At 41.4% G+C, this 22,433-nt stretch overlaps 1 long non-coding RNA gene across 1 annotated transcript in view; it reads left to right on the top strand.

The window, feature by feature from the left end:
- The first annotated feature begins 128 nt into the window (after positions 1-128).
- LOC129037139 (uncharacterized) overlaps positions 129-22,433 on the top strand; it is a 66,117-nt gene continuing 43,812 nt past the window's right edge. Inside the window, exons 1-2 of the long non-coding RNA XR_008502733.1 lie at positions 129-526; positions 18,871-18,993. This is a non-coding gene — a long non-coding RNA (uncharacterized LOC129037139). The remainder of the gene's footprint in view (positions 527-18,870; positions 18,994-22,433) is intronic.

Here is a 22,433-nt window from a genome sequence, read left to right as displayed (position 1 = left end):
TGCAGGAAGGGGACCAATCAGAGGGACTTGCCATTTCTCATCTGCGTTGCAGAAAGGGGTGGGGGTTGCAAAGGGAGTAGCCTCTGTCTTTTTGTTACTTAAGCATGGGAAGTTGGAGTTTTCCTTTTGATTCATTTCTAGGAAGTCAGCGCAAACTGGCCTTAGGTTCCCTGCCTCCAGACCCTATTCTCCAGCCTGAATTGCATCTCATCAATGTCACTTTCACTTTTGATGATGAAGGCTGGTTACCTTGTGGAGAGAGAAGTCATAGGGATGTTATGTCCATGGAGCATGGCCTTAAGTGGACCTATTTCTTGGGGTCTCCAGATCTGTTTGGAACTTCGAAATTATTCAAGAAAAGGTGTCTCATCAGCAGAAGACTGAACAGTTTTACCTAATGGTATCTTGAGTAGAAATGTAACCTAGAAGAATTTATTGAAAATCCTCCTGGCTGATGCTCATTTCTTGGAATCCTGAGTCTTACACTTACTACCTAATAAAAAGAAGGAAGATTCTTCTCAGCAAGGTTGGTTTTTTGGCCCTTTATGACACAGAATTGGGAGTAACTGGGGAGAAATATAAAAGGTCTGAGACTAGTTAAGGCTGGTGGAGGAATTGAGTGGTATTTCAATCAAGAAAAGGGAGGGAACAGCTATATATATGAGAAAATGAAGAAAACAAAATGTTTACATTTTCTTTGGATTGAAATATTGTCGTGTTCTATTACCCCTTTTGTGGTGTTCAAGAAGTTCAAGTACAGATCTTGAATACCTTTGGCTGGACTTGCTTTATTGGCTACAGCTCTGCATTAAGACTGGTCCAGTAGGGTCACAGATTTGTAAAAAGCTCTTCAGACTCTTTCAACCAAACACATCCATGCACTCCATAGATTTGTTTTTTCAATCAATTATTTAGCCCTTAAGGGGTTTTTTATACTCGTAAAAAGTCATTTCAGATCCCTCTACTCATGAAAGGAAGGAAGGGAGGGAGGGAGGGAAGTAGAGTGGGGGAGGGAGAAAGAGATACGGAGGGAAATAGGGAGGCAGAGAGAAAAACAAAACAATGAGGTTTTGACTTCCCTTGAGCCACTAGGCTGGAGTGCAGTGGTACGATCTTGGCTAACTGCAGCCTTAACCTCCCAGGCTCAAGCAATCCTCTCACCTGAGCTTCCCAAGTAGCTGGGACCACAGGTGCATGCCACCACACCTGGCATATATATTATTTATTTTATTTTATTTTATTTTTATTTTTTATTGTAGAGACAGGGTTTTGCCATGTCACCCAGGCTAGTTTTGAACTCCTGAGTTCAGGTGATCACCCACCTCAGCCTCCTAAAGTGCTGGGATTATAGCCATGAGCCACCATGCCTGGCCACAACCAGCTTTAAATAAGAGCTCTGGACAAGAATTAAGCTGGAATTCCTGAAAGGATCCATTGTATGTAATGAATTAGCTGTCTCTTATGCATTGAGATTACTACTACTTATACTTCAGAGAATTGAGAAAATAGTCAAAAAATAATTTTCTGTGTTTTATGGTTCAGATGAGAAATATTATCTGAAAAAATCTAGTTTAGATCAGTTTCTTGACAGTGGCACTATTGACAATTTGGGCCAGATAATTATTTGTTGTGGAGGTTGCTCTGTGCATTGTAGGATGTTTGGCAGCATCCCTGGCTTGTACCCACTAGATGCCAGTATCTCCCTCTCCCTCGCCCTTTCCCTTTCTTTCTCACACACATACACAATCATAATAACCAAAAATTTCTCTAGATTTTTGCCAAATGTCCCTTGGGTGGCAAAAATCCCCCCTAGTTGAGAACCACTAGTCTAAATCCTTGCTGGTCCAGTAGTATCACAGATTTATAAGAAGCTCTTCAGACCATCTTTCAACCAAATAAATACATGTACTCCATAGATTTGTTTTTCCAATCAATTATTTAGCCCTCAAGGGGTTTTTTATACTCATAAAGTGCAAAAAGCCATTTCGGACTTTTTGCTGAATAATGATAGACATTAGTGTCCCTGGGAAGCTTGTTGAAATTCTGGAATCTCATGGCCCACCTAGACCTTCTATATCATAATCGACATTTTAACAAAATCCCCATGTGATGTGCATCCACTCCAAAGCCTGAGAGGCACCCCCAATTTTGCAAAGGCCTGCTTGATTGAGCCCTGTTGAGAATCTGTCATGAGCATACTAAAAGACAAACGTATAACAAATTTGCTTTAAATATCTTAATTGGCTTTTATTTGCAATTCTAGAATCAGGCAACACCACATTCTATAAAATGAGTGTTCCCATGAGCTGAGTAGAGGAGGTGGGCTTTATAGACAGAAAAAGGCAGAAGAAAGCAGAAACAGAGAAAGGAAAAGCAGATTGGTTGTTTCAGTTATTTTCCTTGTATGGTTTAAACCCAGGGGACTTCTTTAGCTTGCTGGCTGAAGTGAACTGGGCCCCTTGAGATTGGTTGCTATGACTCTCCTGGTCTTTCTTTCTTTCTTTCTTTTTTTTTTTTTTTTTGAAACCTGGCCTGTTTCAGAGCTCAGTTGGATCAGATGGCACCTAGCCCTAGCATTAGTGACTCCATTCCCGTTTGGTCTGATTTGTGGGAGCCTAGTGCAGGAGGCTAGTCCAAAACCATGGCCTCTTATAAATTTCATTTAACAAGCAAGATATCTTGGCATGTTCTGGGGATAAACTGATAGACATAATCCCAGGTCTCACTGAATAAGTCTGCACTTGTTCAGCTAAGCTAAATGTATTATATGATTCTCACACATGTCCATATGATCAAATAATATGTAGCCAAAAATCATGATGCAGATCTATATTTATTTACATGTATTGATGTTCATAACATATCTTGTTAAGTGAAAAAGCAGATTGCAAAATAGTATATATCACACAGTATGATCTGTTTTGCAGACACAAATTAATTCAAATTATATGTACATAAGAAATATCAGTGTATATAAACATTTTTTAGCATATCTTGGAGAAAGATTATTGTTGATTTTTATCTTCCTTAAAGTGTTTTCAGCATTTTTCTGAATTTTTACAAAGAACGCATATTATTTTTATAACTAGAAAAGACAATTTCTTCAATTTTGCAAAAGATGCCCTAACAGCTACGTCTGCTCTGCCTCATAGTCTGTTCTCATAATAAAGAGGTCCAAGATTTATAAAATATGTCTACACTATTCCTTTTCTGGCTGAAATCCACCCATTTTTTCACCCAGAGAACAGGATCCAGAACTAAGGGTAGATATGATTCTGATAGTCCCTGGGCTGGTGGCCCCTATACTCTCTGTAGTGGGGTGGGAGTGGGGGTTCAGAATGCTGTAACATTTAATGTTATGGTTAGAGCTGGGGTGAGGTAGAGGCCAGATCATGATTCACCAATCCCATTGCCTCCTGGGCACAGAGCTGGGCTACATTTCCTAGACTTCTTTGTGGTTCAGTCTGGTCTTGTGACTAAAAGAATGTGAACAGAAGTGATACATGACACCCCACTTCTGGTCCTTAATACCTCCGGATGTGATTTGCTCTGCTGTTTCCCCTATGCTGGGTGGATACAGAAAGTTCATGTGAGATAGATGGCAGAGTCACAGGGAAAGGACCCTGGGCCCCTGCCTCACATGCTGATGCAGAGCAAGCTGCTGATGGAGAGCATATTTTGAACCTTATATAAGCAAGAAATAATAAACCTTGATCACATATGAGCCCATACACATTTGGGGGGTTGGTTTGTTACAGACCACTTACATTCGGTTTTGAATGAAGTACTGTTGCTGTGCAGAGGAAAGAGAACAGGAAGTAATTAGTAAAGAAGCAGTAGCCTCTGAAGGAGGACTAGTTTGACTAAGCCAAATCACGGTTAACTAAAGTCTTACAACTAGGCTTATGAGAGCATTTATTGGCACAGATGATATAAATGGAAAAGGCCAGATACTTGGGCTCTGCCTAATAACCTCTTAATGAAGAGTAAATTTAAAATGCAATGTTTCTTTCTAAGAAAGATGGTCTCTAGCAGGAATCTGAGTTCCCTGGTCACTCAGCAGAGCTACACTGTCATTATAGCAGCAGATTGTGGGCAAAGGGCTATCAAGAAACCATTAGAAGCCTGAGTTTTCTTGCTTGCTTGAATGTAATAGCTCATCCATTTGACATTGCATTAGGTTGAAACTTGGCACCAGGCTTGTCAGCCCAGATGTGAAATTTTATTGTCAAACAAACAAAATATGTTTTAAAATGTTCCAGCGATCTCAGGTTGTTGTGGTTTAAAGTTTCTTTTATTGAAAAATTGAGCCAATAGATAGGAGCTTCAATATAAAACATAAAATTTTGCAAACAGTTACTACTTTAGAAAAATATACGACTTTCCTTTGAAATAACGGCCAATAACAAGAAAAAAATGTGGACATTAATAAACTGTTTGGGTGGGCCTGTGTATGTTCTTTTCCTTCCTGTCTCTCCACTAAACTGAAACCTAAATGTTGAATAACAAACCTTGACCTACAAATAATTTCTCTATTTTCTCATGATTTCCTTTCTTGGCCTTTCAGGAGGCAGGAAAGTAGCATGGTCTGGGTGATATCTTGACAACCAACATTTCCCTTTGGATGAGAAAACCAACTGTTATTCTAACAGGAGATGACTTCTGTGCTAACACTTCTGAACAATGCCATGCCCGCTTGAAGGTATGAAATTCAGCATTACAAGGTATTATGTTAGCTAAAACCAGGATAAAGCAGAGAATCTAACACTTTGGAGGAAAGAGCTACCTTGCCAGAACCAGAGAACACTCAGGCCATCTAACACCTTCAATGATTTAACATTGTAAAAATGAAGGACAGGGTAGGCATGGATGATGTCCTAAGGGAAACAAAGAATGGTGTTAAAATCTGGCAAACTCTCAGAAGGCACAGCACAAGTGAGTTCTAAATCCCTCCTGGAGCATAAGCAGAGACAATGCTATTGACAAGCATGACTGCTCCAGGAGGGTAACTCAGAAGGCCCTGGAAATCCACTGAAGGACCACTGGGGGAGACAAGACCACCCCTGGAGGACCACTGAGTTGGTGGGTAACTCTGGGAGCCCAGAGGTAACACTCCTTTTATTGCCTGAAAGACACAATGATACTTATGACCCATTCTGGGAGTCTACAGGGCTCAATAAGTTCATGTGCATAAGCACTGAGAAGTATGGGTAAAAGACTAAAATTATATTATTCCTGGCTGGGAATGTTCCCTGTAAAATTCCTTATAATTACAGTGCCACCTTTGTAGATATTAGACCACAGTAAGGTTCTGAGCTGTATCATAAACTTCTTACCACCCAATAAACCTCCTCTCTTGGCTTTTTCTCCCTGAAGCATGTTCTTTTACCCCAAAACTTTCTATACCCTGGCCTACTAATTTCAATGGGAGTCTCAGACAGCTAAAGCAGGATGAAGACCAATAGAACATCAAGTGTAACCACTTTATCTTACAGACTAGGATGTCAGGTTCAGAGGAATGGTATCGTATAGACTCTGAGATGCAAATAACACTCCCCAAATCACCTGAATATCTCTTGGGCTCAGCCCTTTTCAAGTGTTTTTCAGAACAGTGGTGCCTCATGGCCTCTGCCTACCATGCAGTTAAAGTACAATAACATGGGCATTTTCGCAGTCTATCTGTCTCTCTCACTTATACATATACGGTGTTAATGAGTTAATGAGTTGAATTTCCTCAGTAAGGAGTTTGTGTATTTGTGGGCATGTGCTTAAACCCTGTCTTCTGTTAATATTGGTCAGGATAATCTTTTAGCAAAACCATAGTACTTAGTCATTTTTAGTTTAAAACATCAATGACTCACAGCTTTCCAGAGCTCATGGGAAGCCATGCTTCCTGGTCTTCTGCTACCTGAACATGTTTGAGAATCTCTGCACTCCCCCAGGCTTCCTGTCCCTGGATTTGAGCATATAGAGAGCATTTTGGCTTGGCATGAAGGAGAGGTAACTGTGAGACTCAGGATGCATGAGTGTTGCTTCAGGAGCAGGTTACACATGTGTTATTGGGCCATTCTCCTGGATTCTTCACAGAATCCAGCTCCATCTCAGGGATGGAAGCTTTGGGAGAGCTGAGAGGCATCATCTTTGTTTTTCCAAAAGCCACTACTAACAGCAGTAACAGTGTAGTTACCCTCAACAGCTTCTTTCACAGTAGAGGTTGACAAAGCAAAGCTGCAGTAGAAGATAAAAGCTATGGATATCTCATGGTGGCTGTTGACCAACTCACAAGTGGGCTTGAGATCTATGTAGGCTGATCTTCAACAACTTCAAGAAGTATTTGTGTGTGCATGGTAGAGATGGGGTAAGAGGAGTGGGTGGTTGGTTTTATTTAAGGAAAGATATGCTAAAGAGCCTGCAGACGGGCAAAAACAACAGGGGCTTTGGGTTATTAATGTTAACCATAGCTCATTGTTAGTTGCTAGCTGGGCTGGTGAAGCCTGGGATATGTAAGTAACATAAAGTTAACACTTTGATCAGAGATTGCATTCTCTTGTTGGTACAGAATAGTATTCCAGGGACTGCAAGTGCTATAATTCATCCCTACAGACCCAACTTACTGTAAAGAGTGACATGAGCTCCAAAACACTCTATTCCAACAAATATATGCAAAAGTAATATTTTGGTGTATTGGAAAACACTCTAGGTTTAAATCCTGGCTCTTTTTGCTGTGTGATTTGGGCCAAATTATTAACCTCTCTGATCCTCAATTTACTACCTGTTAAATGGGCATAATAATACCAAACTCAGAGTTTATGGGGGGATCATTTATTTAGTCAACAAATATTTACTGAGAGCAAACATGGGTGAGGCATTGGACACAGAATGATGAATACAAAGACCGTTCTTTCACTTATGAAGTGTATCTTCTGGTGGAACATAAGAAATAACATATAAAAACTGTATTAGCACAATACTTTGAAATAAGGGGTGCTGAATAGACAGCACTTTCATTACTATTTGCCATTGTTAATATTTCATTTGAGTTTTCATGCCTAGGAGATAGAAGTTTCACAATGGCAAGGAACTTTATTCATTTTGTACATAGCTAAATAGCGCATAGTACATAATCACAAAATATTTGCTGAATGGATGAGTCCAAATGTTTCTCATAGTTTTTAACAAGCTTAGTTCCTGCATAAGTAAACATGTTTTAGACTGCAAATGCATACATTCCTGATGTGTTGCAGAGGGCTGATTTGTTAAAATTTTTGCCTCTGAAATATTCTCTTTAAAACATTTCTATACACATACACCTATGTACATATTTATACTTAACTACCCGGTTCGGCAATTGATGAGCTATATTTTCCCTGAGCTCTGAGTAAGCTCTACAACTAGGCAGAATCCCCAGCTCAAACTTAGATGTGATCTCACAGTGAGTGTGCCCTCCACATCAGCTCCAGAGTTGAAAGTGTTCTGTAATGTGTGTAGTTCCCTCCACTGTGACCTCTCTCTAGTCCTTCATTTTGTGTTCTGGGGGAAGAGTTCTGATTCCCACAAGAGTGACAAAAGAGGCACAAATTCTGGAGCCATAGCTGCCACATTGAAGCAAAGAGTATTCTACTAGATGGTGAAATGCAAGTTTTATGGAAGCCCAAATTGCTTTCAAGGCAATAGGTGGTAGAAGTGGAAAGAACAGAACAGTCTGGTAAGAATCATTAGACATTTTACCAGCAAAATATCACAGCAGTTGGGGGATCTGAACAACTGTAGACCTGGTCTTCAGAGACCATGGCCAGAGGCATGCCATACCTTCAAGAGATTTGAAGCAATGAAATGATCATTACAGACGGACAAGAAAAATCTCTCGCCATAGGTATGATGTTCTAGTGGGCAATATAGAGTGGATTGCTTACTGCTCCAGCATTCTGGAATACAACCCCATTTCTCAAGTCCTTAGTTGAGAAAAGACTTAGCGTAAGCTAGGAAAGAATTTACTCAACAATGCTTCCAAAAACCCAAGGGCAAGCATGCAGTGGATCTCAAAATAAACTAGAATCTGAGAGAGACAGCCATAAGGAATCTGACTCTCCTATCTCTCGTCAAAATGGGTCTTGTTTCTTCTCTTTTTACACCTTGGCTTCCTCGGCTTCCTTGGACACACTTTTAAAAATATAACCAATAATGATGTCTATCCACCTGGAGAAGACTGGATCTCTCTCCATTTCATTCCTTCTTCCTAAGAAACATTCCTATTGGCCCAACCTGGCCCAGTGACTGGCCGGGGTTGATTCATATCTTACAAACATGGCCACCAGGAGCCATGGTGGGGGATGAGGAGAGCAGCTTCCAAAAAAAAGGCTAGGGTTAGGATGAGGTAAGTTGCTGGACACATAATCCAATAGGTTTTCAGCATGGTTCCTGATTAAGGACATGGCCTGTAAAATATACCAGACCTTCCGTAGGCCCTTAGTTGGATATAAATACAAGCCAAAGTAGACTGAAGGGGGCCTCATGGTTCGAGACATGGGTTTGTGTTGCTGCTTTGTGGCCTGAGGCACGGTCCCCTCTGGACATCTGTTTCCTCTTCTGAAACATGAAATTGCATTAAGCCAGTTCTACATAAATATATCACAAATCTTATTAAAATTCTAATGTTTATAACTCATTGACAATAAGACTACTCAGGTTAAACTTAATTAGAAATGGTCTTTATCTTTTATTGAAGTTATAACAACTGATGTTTCAGGTGAGAAGTTCTGATGGGGTGATATTAATATTTCTGAATACTAAAAGTCAGCGAGAGTAAATTCATGACTAATTCATAAATGCAGTTTTTTGGACAAACTCCTGCAAAATAGAATCCATTCAGGGGTGAATAATAACAATAATAGCTACCATGTTCTTAGCCAGTAATAGCATTGGCTGTCTGCCAGGCTTTGTGCTAAAATTTCATTTAGTTGTCACAGTAATACTGTAAGGTACATACTATTTTTAATCCCTGTTTTACAGATTTAAGAAAACTGAACTTTGGCTTAGAAAGGCCATCCAGTAAGAATGTGGCTGGACCAAGTTTCAAACCCACTTCTATTGAAAAAGATTGAAAACTATTGCATTAGCTGATCTCTGCCTCTTAAACTAAATGTGATGAAATTAATAAATTATACAATATGATGTGTGTGTATATTGTATACTTCTCTGATACTCCACACATTCAATGCATGTGTCAGAAAGGCATAGGTGTATATTAATGTTTAAATATTACCTATTCCCTTGTCTGAAAGGCATGACAGTGTTTCAATCACAGAGCCAGGCGCATGCAGGGAATTTTGCAAGCACAAGCTCAACTATATGAGAGTGCAAAGTTAAGTTTTTATTGGCCTGAGTATGGTGATTCAAGCCTTGATGTTTTACTACTTGGGCCATGTGGTTTGGGAGGTGCTGTTGTAGGGTGTGGAGGTCTGTGACTGCTCACGTGTGCACACGTGTGTGTGTGCATGGCTGGGTGTTTTCCAGAGTGGAACAAGAAGGATTAACTTTCAGCATTTAGCTCACCTTAACCTGTAGCAGATGGGCACTGGCTTTCAGTTCTCATAAAATCAACCCTAGAGACTTGTTAAATAATTTATCCTCAACTTTGGAAGAGCAAAGGAATAAGGTGATTAAGAAAAATGGAAAGCCACATGATAATGTGCCATTGATGGAGTGGACTTGTCTTTCACTGTGGTACATGGTGAATGTAGCAGCAAATGAATTTGGAAAGTAGTGGGGAGAGAGTCAGACCTGGTTGGAGGAGCCCTTGGAGCAGAGAGCTCCTGACTTTTATCCCCAGCAGCTGTAGCAGAGAAAGTGAGAAAACCTCCATTCTTTACCCAGGGAATGGCCCCAACTTTAAGACATATTGAACCATGCTAATTTTAAGGCCTCCCAACATAACCATTTTATTTCATCCAGCTGTGGGGCCTGACTTTGGGCTGGAAAGGAAAGCCAGAAAAAGAGGTAGGGCAGAGCTGGAAAAATAAATCCACAGGATGCCTGTCAGTACCTGGTTTTAAGTTGGGGGTGTGGGAGCTGTAGCAGTCACATGGGTGATTTAACATAGACCACCACCTCCTACTAACTTTCAATGACCTCCTTTCCTGTTCCCCACTGCCAGCAGCTGGAGAAGTAAAAGTCCTTCAAGCTTCAATCATGAAGCTCTCCTACTTTCAGTCCCTTTTAATAAGATGCCATGAGCATAGCTCACTTGTTAAATAGTCACTCATCCATTGAAACAACTTTAAGGAGGCAGGGCTAGTCAGGATCCATGGTTGCAAACAACAGAAACTATTTCCAGTTAATTTAAGCAGAAAAGGAAGTTACTGGAAGGAAATGGAATAACTTGCAAAACGAAGAATGTGCATGGAGAACTAAGTTTGGGCGATGTCCAGGTGCCAAGGGAGTCCAGGTGCTGGAAACACAGCCAAGGTCATGCCACAGAAGGGTCTGGATGGTGCTGCAGCTGCCCCTGAAATCCCCACCAGTAGGCAATATTAAGATGTTGCTGGTACTGCCAGAATTCACCTTTCAGTATCCCATATTTCCCTGTATCACCTGCTTCAGATTTAAAATCCAGGGCAGTGGCATCCAACCTCATTCGCCAGGGGCCAGGTTAGTGAGAGAGGAACCATTTGAGGCAAGCCTTACCTTCAACATGCCTTGGCATGACCTGGAGGTGTAGTTCAGTTGCTGGAAAGGCAAAACTGCCAAATATTCACAACGTAGCTTTCTCTAAAATTGAGAATTTCCTCTTTCCAGAGAGAGATAAAGAAAGATGGCCGGACATAGTGTTTCATGCCTGTAATTCCAGCACTTTGGGAGGCCGAGGTAGGCAGATCACTTGAGGCCAGGAGTTTGAGACCAGCCTGGCTAACATGGTTAAACCCCATCTCTACTAAAAACACAAAAATTAGCCAGGTGTGGTGGCACTTGCTTGTAATCCCAGCTACTCAGGAGGCTGAGGCACAGGAATCGCTGGAACCTGGGAGGTGGAGGTTGCAGTGAGCTGAGATCGAGCCACTGCACTCCAGCCTGGGCGACAGAACAAGACTTCATCTCAAAACAATAAAAAGAGGAGTTCCTCTTAACACACTGTTGATGGCAATGTAAATTAGTATAGTCATTATGGAAAACTAGGGAGGTTCCTAAAAAAAAAGAAATTAAAATATAGCTACCATATAATCCAGTGATCCTACTATTGGATATTTATCTAAAGGAAAGGAAATCAACATGTCAAAGAGACATCTGCACTCCCAAGTTTATTGCAGCACTATTTACAATAGCCAAGATATGGAATCAACCTCAGCATCCGTCAACAGATGGATGGATAAAAATATGCGGTGTATCTATCATATGGAATACTATTTAGCCATAAAAATAATGAAATCCTGTCTTTTGCAGCAACATAGATGAACCTCATTAGGTTAAATGAAAGAAGTCAGGCACAGGCACAGAAAGACAAATGTCTTTCTGTGTCACTCATGGAATGTCATCATAAAATGTCACTCATGGAATCTTAAAAATGTGATCTCATAGAAATACAGACTAGAATAGTGGTTACCAGAGCTTGGGAGGGTAGTAGGGAGGGGACGATGGGAAGAGATTGATCAAGTACAAAGTTATGGTTAGATAGGAGAAATAAATTCTGGTGTCCTGTAGCACAGATGGGTGACTGTAGTAAACAATACTATACTGTATATTTTAAAATAGCTAGAAGAGAGGATTCCAAATGTTCTCAGCACAAAGAATTGATAAATGTTTGAGGTGATGGATATGCTAAATACTATGATTTGATCATTATACAATGTATGTGTGTATTGAAATATCACACTGTATCCCATAAATAGGTACAATTATTATTGTCAATTAGAAACAGAATAATTTTAGCTGGGTGTAGTGGCATACACCTGTAATCCCAGCTACTCAAGAGGCTGAGGTGGAAGGATTGCTTGAGCCCAGGAGTTCCAGATCAGTCTGAGCAACATAGTAAGACCTATCTCAAAAACAAAATTAAAAAAAACTGAAATAATTTAAAATTTTTAAAAAAGAATAAGTTCCCAATATCATAATGGGCTCAAAGACTAATTCATACAGATGGTTTGCATTTCATACTTTCCATGAGGTTTAGATTTCTCTGACCCAAGTTCAAAGGAGAATTTGTTCTGATGTTACTTGTCCAAGGAAAGTTAATGTGAAGGTCTCCTGACACCTGCAGAGATGGGCCTTGTTGCTATGACAGCCTTTGGAAGAAGGAAGGATGCAAGAGGTGGAAGCATTACACACCTGTAAAATAATGGTCCACTCCTTACAAGTACCCTGAGCGATTTGATGCTATGAAGAAAATAAAAAACAAGGATTTGTTTCTTTAACTCCTCACCAGGCGTGGCATGAGTTAGGTTGGAGAGTTACAGGCAGAGCCCAGGTGCGGTCTGTTTGGCCTCTGTACTCAGCAGGTATTGATACCAAATCTACGTCTGCCAAGACAAGCCCTCAGAGCCACTCCTTCCACCACTTTGGAGGGCAGTAATTCCCAGCTGTTTGCCAGGTTCATGTCATCCATTACTATCTTCTGGGAAGCGCTGAGGATATGGGGGACTGAAACTGCTCTAGGAATTGGAGACTCTGCCCAAGGTGAGCAATGTGATTCTGGGTACAGCACCAGGCCTTTCTGTGCCTTGAATTTAGGGGTGAGACAAAATAAAAAACCTTGCAATTTTAAAATGAAAGGACTATGGATTTAAAATAAAAGTAGCTTCAGCAGTGGCTAAAAACCTTGGTAGCTCAAAAGGGAAAAAGGAGAGAAAGTAAACTCTGAGAGTATTATCCTTTGAGGCTCAAAGTGTCCTGTCTCTAGGATAAATACAGATTTCTTCCCAATTGTTGGGGTGTTCTGATGCGACAAGCACCGAGTGCTGCTCACCTGAGGGTAAGTAAATTTGTGGAGGCCCTTCTTCTCCCTCAGCCAAAGGACCTACATGTCATAAGATGGTCGTTATAAAATAAGCATGCCAAATGTGGTCCTGATTTAATAACAAAGATGAAAATCCAGTGGGATCTACTGCGACAAGCAAGCTTCATGTATGACTAAGTGCAGGATGAAGGGAGGGTAGGCACAGCTCAGTCATTGGCCTGAAGGTCAGGGAGGACAATAAGCAAGAGTTGCTCCCCTTCCTCATCATCCACACCTCCACATTGCCACCAAGCCCCTCAAAGTTAGACCATCATATTGTTTAGGAATATACCTGGGATTGACAAATGGATGTGATTCTATCAAGAACATTCTCTGTCTCCTTATGTTTAGCAAAGGCTCTGGTGTTTGTTCAGCATTGTGATAAATCATTGGATGATTGACTCAAGTATTCAATTTGTGTGTCCTGTAGCAAGAGCCAATTTCTGAGTCCTTTCTTGAACTGTTTCAAGAAAACAGTGGCAGAAAAACTTAGCATTTCAACCTATACTTGTGTTTTACAGAGCCTGTCCTTTGAGTCACTCAAAGCTATGGCAGAGCTCTTCCCCAGGGCAAGGAATTCAGGGTTCTCCTCTTTGGAAACTGGATGACAGGGAGCAGATCAGGGAGGCAGGGCTGGGAGTAGGCAGGAGCAGACTCTTCCGCTGGCCTCTGGAGACACTTTCTCATTGGCCAGGGGTCATGATGAGCCAACCCTGGCAGTGATGCTATCATCCTTATATCCATGGATCTCTTGGACCAGTTCTTATTTTAGATGCTCCATCCCTTGAACTCATAAAAAAAAACTTGTAGTTATACGTAATTTACTTTTGGTTTGAAGAGCAGGGCTACTACTTGTCCTGGTGGCAGACTCTTTTTTTCTTTTCCCCTTCTCATGTTAATTGTTATTAGACATTACCTGTGTAAAAATATCGTTGGGGGGTTCAGTTTCTACTGATACAGCAAACTACCTATTCTGAAAAACATTCCTACTACAAAATACTCGGAAATGCTAGGGAAAATGCAACAAACAAGAAAGTTGGGGAAATCCCAAGGCACCGAAGATGGAGAGGGAAATAGAAACCTGAGTGGGAAGCAGGTGTTGAGGCCAGTCTGTCCTGAGGGTGTTGTACAATTTGGGTGCCCCTGGGGTTTAACAACTATGCAGGAGACAGGGTCTGTGCCAGGTGGGGAGGTGAAACTGAGATCTGTCAAAACCTGGGACTTTTGAAGTCAAAGCACAGATTAAAGGGGAAAATGGTGTATTGAAAAAGGGAGATGACAAGAAAACATGAATGACTCTATACGAATTTTGAGTGGTGAAAAAAGGACTTTCTGGAAAATTCACAGCCTTGTGCTTGTCATTCTTTGGTTTTGAGGTTTGAATTTACACCATCTGCATGATTGAAAATGCCCCAAGTAGAAAAGGGCTCCGGGACATTTGGCTGGAACCAGTGCAAATTCTGTGAAGAATGGAATCACCTTAGAGTTTCATTAAAAAAAAAAAAAAAAAATCAGAGACAAAAAACAGAATTAGTGTTAGTGAAAGCAAGAGACACAGATTGTTATTTAGGCTGCCCTATGAGCCACCCCACTCCAGAACTGTAAGTAATAAATATTGTTTGTAAGCCACATGGTCTGTGGCATTTTGTTATAACAGACTAAGATACTTGCTTTATATAAAATGACCAATATCATACTTTCTTTGCTCAAGCTTTATCTGGATAATATCTTATATGTGACTAGCAACATACAGTCTATAAAGCCCTTTTACATCTGTTAATCTCATTCTCCATGATCCTGTTAGAATTAGATAAATTGAACCCATTCTGCTACTGAAAAAAACTGAGGGTTAGAGAGGCTAAGTGCTCAGCCCTGTTAGTAAATGATAGCATAAAAAATCTGTAGGTCTTTAAGCCTGAGTCCTGTGACCTTTCCAATCTGGCAGCCCACTTCATTCATAGACAAGCAATGTTTTTAGAGACTAGGTCTTGTTCTGTTGCCCAGGCTGGAGTGCAGTGGCATGATCTCGGCTCTCTACAGCCTCTGCCTTCTGGGCTCCAGTGATCCTCATGCCTCAGCCTTCCAGGTAGCTGGGACTACAGGCATGTGCCACCACACCCTGCTAGTTTAAAAAATTTTTTGGCCATGCACGGCTGTAATCCCAGCACTTTGGGAGGCTGAGGCAGGCGGATCACGAGGTCAGGAGATCGAGACCATCCTGACCTTGTAGTTGTTTTTTTTTTGTTTGTTTTTTGTTTTGTTTTTTGTGGAGACAAGGTCTCACTATATTTCCCAGGCTGGTCTTAAGCTCCTGAGCTTAAGCAGCCCGTCCACCTTGGCGCATCCCAAAGTGCTGGGATTATAGGCTGGGTGACAAGCAACCTATATTGAGCTAGGACCGAGGGCTGGGGATACTGTACTGCTTGGGATGCTTACTGTGTCATGCGAGAGTCATACAAGAGCCAACAGGGGGATAAGTACTAAAGCTAAGAAGGAAGCCTTGTGGAGGCAGGTAGGAGAGACACCTGACCCAGAATTGGGAGGCTCATAAAAGACTTCTCAAGACCCAGGTCCCTCACGCCATCCTCTTCCAATGTAACCTACAGCAGCTCCTCCAGACCTCTCTCTGAAAGCACCTGAGGCCAAAAATGATCTCTTCATTCCCCCAATAACTTCCATCTCCACTTATCTTAATCCAGGCACAGGAATTCTGGTGTTCTGATTTCAGTAAGCCACAAAGACCAAGGACTCTCCTGGAAGGTGTTGATTCGCACTGCTATAAGTTGCTGCAGGGACCTACAAATGTTGAAATGGAGGGATGACCAGAGGGGAGGGGAGGAGAGAATTGCAAAAGAAAGGATTGACTGAGACAGGGAGGCACGACTTTGTCCGCCCTTCCTTCTCATTGTCAGGTCAGACTCTTCAAGCAGCACAAGGGGCTATGGGGTCAACTTGTAATCTGCTCTCTGATCAGAGGAGAAAATGTGGAAAAACTTTCATAATAAAGGAAATTTGTCTTGGGTGCCCTCTTTCTCCCCTTTCTGGATCTTTCCATCCACTATACACTGAGTGAAGCTATGTTGCAGACAGAATAGCTTAGGGCTATACTACAGAGCTAGAGAGGCTAAGGGGCTGGAGAATAGAGGAAGTTAGAGAGAGAGGCATAGATGGCTCAGCTCCTTCCCCATCCCACCCAACTACCCTGAGCAAACACCAGAACCACACTGCAGTCCAACTTCTGTAGACCTCCAGTTCCACCCAGAACCTACCTCCAGAGAACTAGGGAAGGGAAGAGGAAGAGAAGGGAGGAAAAGTTCCACTAAGGTATAATTTTTAAGTAAATATTTTTAATAAAACCCTTTAAATATGTCTCAGTGTTCAGGTTTAAATCATCTCTTAAAACTGAAATTTAGGTGATAAAATTATCACTGAACCACGTCCCTCCATCTTCCATAAGGCAATTTCTTCTAGGATTACAGGGTTTTAAGTTATGGGATGTTTTCAGCACTGCTTGGAGTTAAAACACAATTTTATTTGACAGCTTGAAAAACATTTCATATTGTTCAAATATTCTTCAAAGAAGTCTGTGGGATGAATGAATATTAGGAAAGGCTGGGGTGGTAGGGCAAGGGAAGAAGGAAGTAAAGTCTCCACAGATGCCTTTGGGATATCTGAAAAAATGAGTGGGACAGGGTAGTACAGCCCTTGAGAGGTAGGAGTTGCCTGAGAGAGGGAGAAGCCTTCTGAGAAAAGAAGCCAGATACAGCCCATGGGAGCTGAAGCAAAGTCCTAGCCGTCAAGAGCGAAGGGCAATTCTAGGCACAGCCCTGAGCATTGCTCCTGGTGGAGGCCCTACTGGACTCAGTGTAGGAGAACAATGTGACCAGAAAATAAAAATGAAGAGGTTTTCCTCCTCAACTCTGGAAAATTAAGGGGCTCAGGCAGTCCTGCTGTGAGAGTACTCCCAACCGAGTGGGACACAGAATGAAGCACAAGACAACACACAGTGCCACTAAGCGTGCTTGTGGGGTGGAGGGTGTGACCTGGCAGGGGAAAATGAAGGTGCCCAGTAGGAGGTGGCAGAGTGGTAACACCCATTGACACAGATCAAAATATTGAAGGAGCACTTAACTGAGCCCTTCCTGGACAAGTGGGAGCAAGAGGTGGTAGAATTAGAGTAAACTACTGTTTATGTACCCTCAGGCTTGGAAGGCCTGGAAAGATCTGAGTTACACAGGTAGCTCCAAGCTCCTGCCTCTGATGCCCTGTTCCATTCTGCGCTCTCCCATGGGAAAGAGCTCTTGCCCAAGCCGACTTTATTTATCAGAATCACACACGCTCAAAGCTTATGAATATACAGATTATAAATTGATTCAAACCAAAAGCTCTTTGAGGGCATTGTATTAACAGTGCCCTTAACAATGGGGAAAGATCATATTTGCATAGAGATGTTGTGTTTAAACCCACTGTTATACACATCTCATTTGGTCTACATAACAAGCCAGTGAGGTAAGCATGGAGTGTGAAAGCCTGAAGTAAAACCAAATGTAAGTACAGCCAGGTAGTTGAAAATCCCTTTGTTTGTGGGTCTCAAGCTCCCACTAACAACTACCAGCTTCTTAGCAGAGCCAGTTCTCACTCCTCCTGTGAGCCAGACTGACGTGGTGATGTGAGATCTTATCAGTTCTGAAAGGGAAAGAAGTTAAATTCTCGTGGCCTTCTGGAGAGGATCAAGTGTTTTGCCTTCTACCTAGAGAGTCGATTCTTCTTGACAAGGGGATGAACTCATGAGCTAATGTAAGGAAACAGTCCTTACAGACTCGGTGTGTTTTGAATTGTTTGTGAGGTTTGTTTTAAGATGTGTCTACCTGCCACGGTGACATATGCCAGTGCATCTGTGCTGAGGCAGCCCTTTTAAGAACCTTCCCCCTGAAAAGGGCCTTAAAATGTGGCAGCTAGCCTTTGGCCTTACACTGAAGACACACCTCACTGTATGCCTCTAGTCCTGCCTCCAATCACTGTCACCTAACTTTTTCATAGGGACGGCAGGCAAGCCTCAGAAGAATATCATCCTTAACACTCTGCGCCTAAATCTTTCCTGAAGTGAGATGGGTTGAATTCCACAATATCCCTTCCTCACACATTAATTCTGTAATGCAATGGAGCTGAGTCTTCTCCATGACTTCCCAGGAAAGGTCCCTTTGGGCAAAAATTGAGATGCTAAAAACCTCAGGAAGCCCGGAGATTGACTTACCTATCTGTTGTAGTCACCAGAATTTCTCCTCCTACTGCCACCACATTTATTAAATGCCTTTCAGTGTCAATGGGCTATGATAGGGACCCATTTTGTGGTTTTGGAGCTCTAGTTGTGACTTCCATTCACAGGCTTGGCTGCATCCCTCATCCATCTCATCCATTCACTCAGTACCCATTTCTTTTTTTGAGACAGAGTCTTGCTCTGTCACCCAGGCTGGAGTGCAATGGCACGGTCTCCGCTCACTGCAACCTCCAACTCCCGGGTTCAAGCAATTCTCCTGCCTCAGCCTCCCGAGTAGCTGGGATTAGAGGTGGCTGCACCAGCTAATTTTTTGTATTTTTAGTAGAGACAGGGTTTTGCCATCTTGGCCAGGCTGGTCTCGAACTCCTGACCTCAGGTGATCCACCCACCTTGGCCTCCCAAAGTGCTGGGATTACAGGCATGAACACCAGCCTCAGTACCCATTTCTTTGAGTAACTGTGTCCCATGCACCAACTACTACTAACTAAATACTAATATTTAATGTGTGTCAAATGGCAGCTACCGTGATAAACATTTTACATATGGCATCTCCAACTCTTCCCAACAAGCTACAAGGCAGTTACTATTAATATCCCCCATTTTATAGGTGAGAAAACAGAGGCTGAGAGAAGTTGGAAGAAACACAGGAGCAGGGATCCCACATTAGACAGTCTGACTCCAGAGATCAAGACCTTGGCTGCAACACTATATGGGCTCTGGGAAATCCAAGGTGAGTAAAACATGTTCCCTACTCTCATGAACTCATGATTTAGAGGAGGAAGAATTGTAAAATAAGCATAATGAAAAATAAATGTTATCCTAAAGGAATGTGCCCTTAATACAGCATGCGAGGCAGGATCTGCCTACCTGGCTGGGAGGGATGAAAATCGGGGAGATGATTGGTGATCAGGGGAAACTGACTTTCCAAGCTGAGACACAAACTTCAATTCCTCTCATTCTTTCTCTAATAGAGACATAACAGACAATAACTTAGGCTTTAACAGACTCACATCCTTTGTAGCACAAGTGAACCCTCATTGGCAAGACAGCCATGAGCCACTCCCAAGAACTTGGAAATGAAGAATTTGTAAGATCTTGCCCCTGGTGAGAGAAAGGATCAGATATAAGAATTCAAATGGAAATACACAATGTCCACATGACTCAGATCTTGCCCTGCAAGGCAGTCAATTTGAAAATGTTAATGTAGATACACAAGGGACACTCAGGCCAGGAGAAGGACAGGTGTCCGCCATGCTTGATGATCTCAGATTGAAGGCTAGTGCTGCCCCATTTAGCACTGCTTGGGAGAGAAGATGACCTTTGAAGGCAAAGCTAGAATCCCTATGTGTTTACACACATCTGGCTGCCAATTCCTGAGGATGACATTAAACATTCCCATTGTAGAATAAACTCCCCTATTTCTGATCCCATAACTTTGCTTCCATGGCCCTTGTCTATAAGGAAAGAGTGCTTTGGCCAGCCAATCTGTATGCAGGCTTGGGCTTGACAATGATATTTCTAAGTGGAAAATAATAAATTAGCCTTCTAGCTATATACATCAGCTATGTGAGAAACTCAAGGCCCAGAGAGGTACTACAAATTCTCAAGAATTCATTTTGTAACCCTTCTTAAGCTATCATTATCAAAGTAAGATATCACCACAGCCAGCTCCCCCATTCCACCCCTCCACTAGATTGCACAGAGCCCCTATCTATATAAACAATTTGATTTTAACATATTTTTTAAACATTCATAGGCTCGTGATATACTGTGATTTATTAATGGAGATTTGGAAAAAAGTAGAAAAGAGGCCCTTATGCATTTGCTTATCATTTAATAAGTGCAGGTGAAGATTCTTGAGAGTATCCAGACACCATCTCGTCCTGCTCAAGTCCAGGAACTAAACTATCTTTTTATGTTCTTTATTGTCAAATGCACTGTTTCTGGCTAATTTCTGTCTACCACCACAAGAAAGAGGTAGCACTGCCGTTATTACTGACAGTGCTGTGACTTTGGAACCTGTTTGTATTGAAACAATGTAGATCTGCTTGCCTCTGCAGTTCCCTAGAGGTGTTAATTTAATATCGGTTACCTCTTTCTTCATGACACTGCATCATTCATCAAGCAGTTTGTAAATACTGGCTTTTGGTGACACTCTAAAATGTTGTTACTGGGCGTCATTAATGATGATCACAAATGCAAGTCTTACCCAGAGTATGCAGAAAATTGTGAACAACAGTTCATTTTCTGGTCATGTTAATTTTGCCATTTGGAATTTTGTAGCATGAATGTAGAACAGCACATCTCCCAAGAATAGCTTTTCTTAAACTCTTTAGGCCATATGACATTTCTCTATAGACTGTACTCTTGCCTTCCACATGCCTCCAGCAGTAGTGAAGTTGAGTAAAGGGCCCTGGGAAGCTAGAATACTGGTCTATTCAAACAAAGTATGTCCATTTATCTGGAAGGAATTAAGACCCATCAGGGAGGGCATGCAGTCAACACATCTTTCTGACTCAAGAGAGGATATTAATTGGAAAGGTACGTTAGCATCATGAAACAAAGGCCCTTCAGGCCCTATAGAAACAGGAGTAACCATGCCTAGAGGACTCCCTGACATGTGGCACAGAGCCTGTGGTACAGTGGGATGACTGTCTGGGATGCCAGCAGGAAACTTGCTGCTACCCTTGCCACCTTTTAGACTATGCAGATATCCTATTTCTCTTTAAAACTTTAATTTTCCAGTTTTAGTATCCACTGATAGTTTCATGAATCTATCATTTTTCTCTATTAATTGGCATTCGAGTTAAAGAAGGGCTTTTCCTTCTTACCAATTTGTTTATCTGCTTATATCAGTATGGTATGGAATCGAGAGTTTTATTTTATTCACTTGGTTAGAGTATACTATGATCACTTATTTTGAGCTCAAATTGCCCCAGATTTAAGAAGCAAGGATTTTTTATAAAATGTCTGGCTCTAAGAAACTGTGTGACCTGGAGCAGGTCATTTTGCTTTTTGAATCCCATTTTCTCATTTTGCAAAATGAGAGAGCTGCACTAGAAAACCTTTTACTTTCTTTTTCTATGTGTAGGTCTAAAGAACCAAGATTCATCATTTTTATCTCTCTTCCTTTTCTTAAAGGCCTTTTAAAACTTCTTGGTTTTGTTTTGTAAGTATTTTTTTACTTGCATTTAAAAAATCATTTAAATAGGCCATAAGAGTGGTTAATTAGTCTAAAGCAACATATGATTAGTTCATTTATTTCCTAACATGGGGAGAAGGAGGCGTAAAGCATGGCCTTTTGTAACAAAAAGGATGGAATAACTTGAAGACCCCTGACCCTCAGCAGGTAATATTTGCTGCTTCCTCTGACAACAGCCCTTCTCAGTTGGGCCATTGTTCTGAAAACTAATGGCCAGAGAGGAAGTAATTCTCACCCACCTCATAATCTTCCCTCACTTCCCCCATCGTTTATTTCCTTACCTACTGAGATGCCCAACACCTAAAATGAAGAGATTCTCTTTCCCTTACATGCCGTTATGGCCTGGACAGATTTGATTGTATTCATGAGAATGGGCAGGGTGATTGGTGATTTGGAGAAGAAGAAATTGCATGTGAGTTCTATTTTGTGTTTCCCACTTACTATCATGGGCAAGCACAACTGCATAGTTAGGGTGTTACGTATGTTGTGTGTATGTGCAAACATCCTCAAACACAGGTTCTGGAAGAAACATCATTTAATAACTCAAATTTTTCATTTCTGCTTATTTAAAAATTTTAGATACTCTGGAATGTCCATTGCTATTTAATTGAGCTATAAGTTTATTCTTTCTTTTGCAATGCTGATGAAACTATTAGGAACATTTTGAAATTAGAACCAAGGCCAAAGGAACAAAAATAACAAAAATGAGGAGCATTTACATGATATGTTTTTAAAAGTGTTTCCTTTGGTCACTTACTATCATGTATTTCTGGCAGTTTTGCATTCTCGTTATTCTAACTCAAAACCGGGTCAATAATGGAGCAGACCAAATGGAAAGGGTTTGTTCTTTTTGTTCTAAATATTTCTATCAGCTTCCTAGTGCAATATTAATCTCATTGTCAAAATAGGTTTTACCTCATCTTTCCAAAGGCTACAATTTGGGCAAGGAGGAGATTATTAATAGACCC

This window comes from Pongo pygmaeus, chromosome 4 (genome assembly GCF_028885625.2).
Source record: "Pongo pygmaeus isolate AG05252 chromosome 4, NHGRI_mPonPyg2-v2.0_pri, whole genome shotgun sequence".
NCBI lineage: Eukaryota > Metazoa > Chordata > Mammalia > Primates > Hominidae > Pongo > Pongo pygmaeus.
Note: the sequence above shows the minus strand (reverse complement) of the source record. Positions and strands in the feature narration are given on the sequence as shown.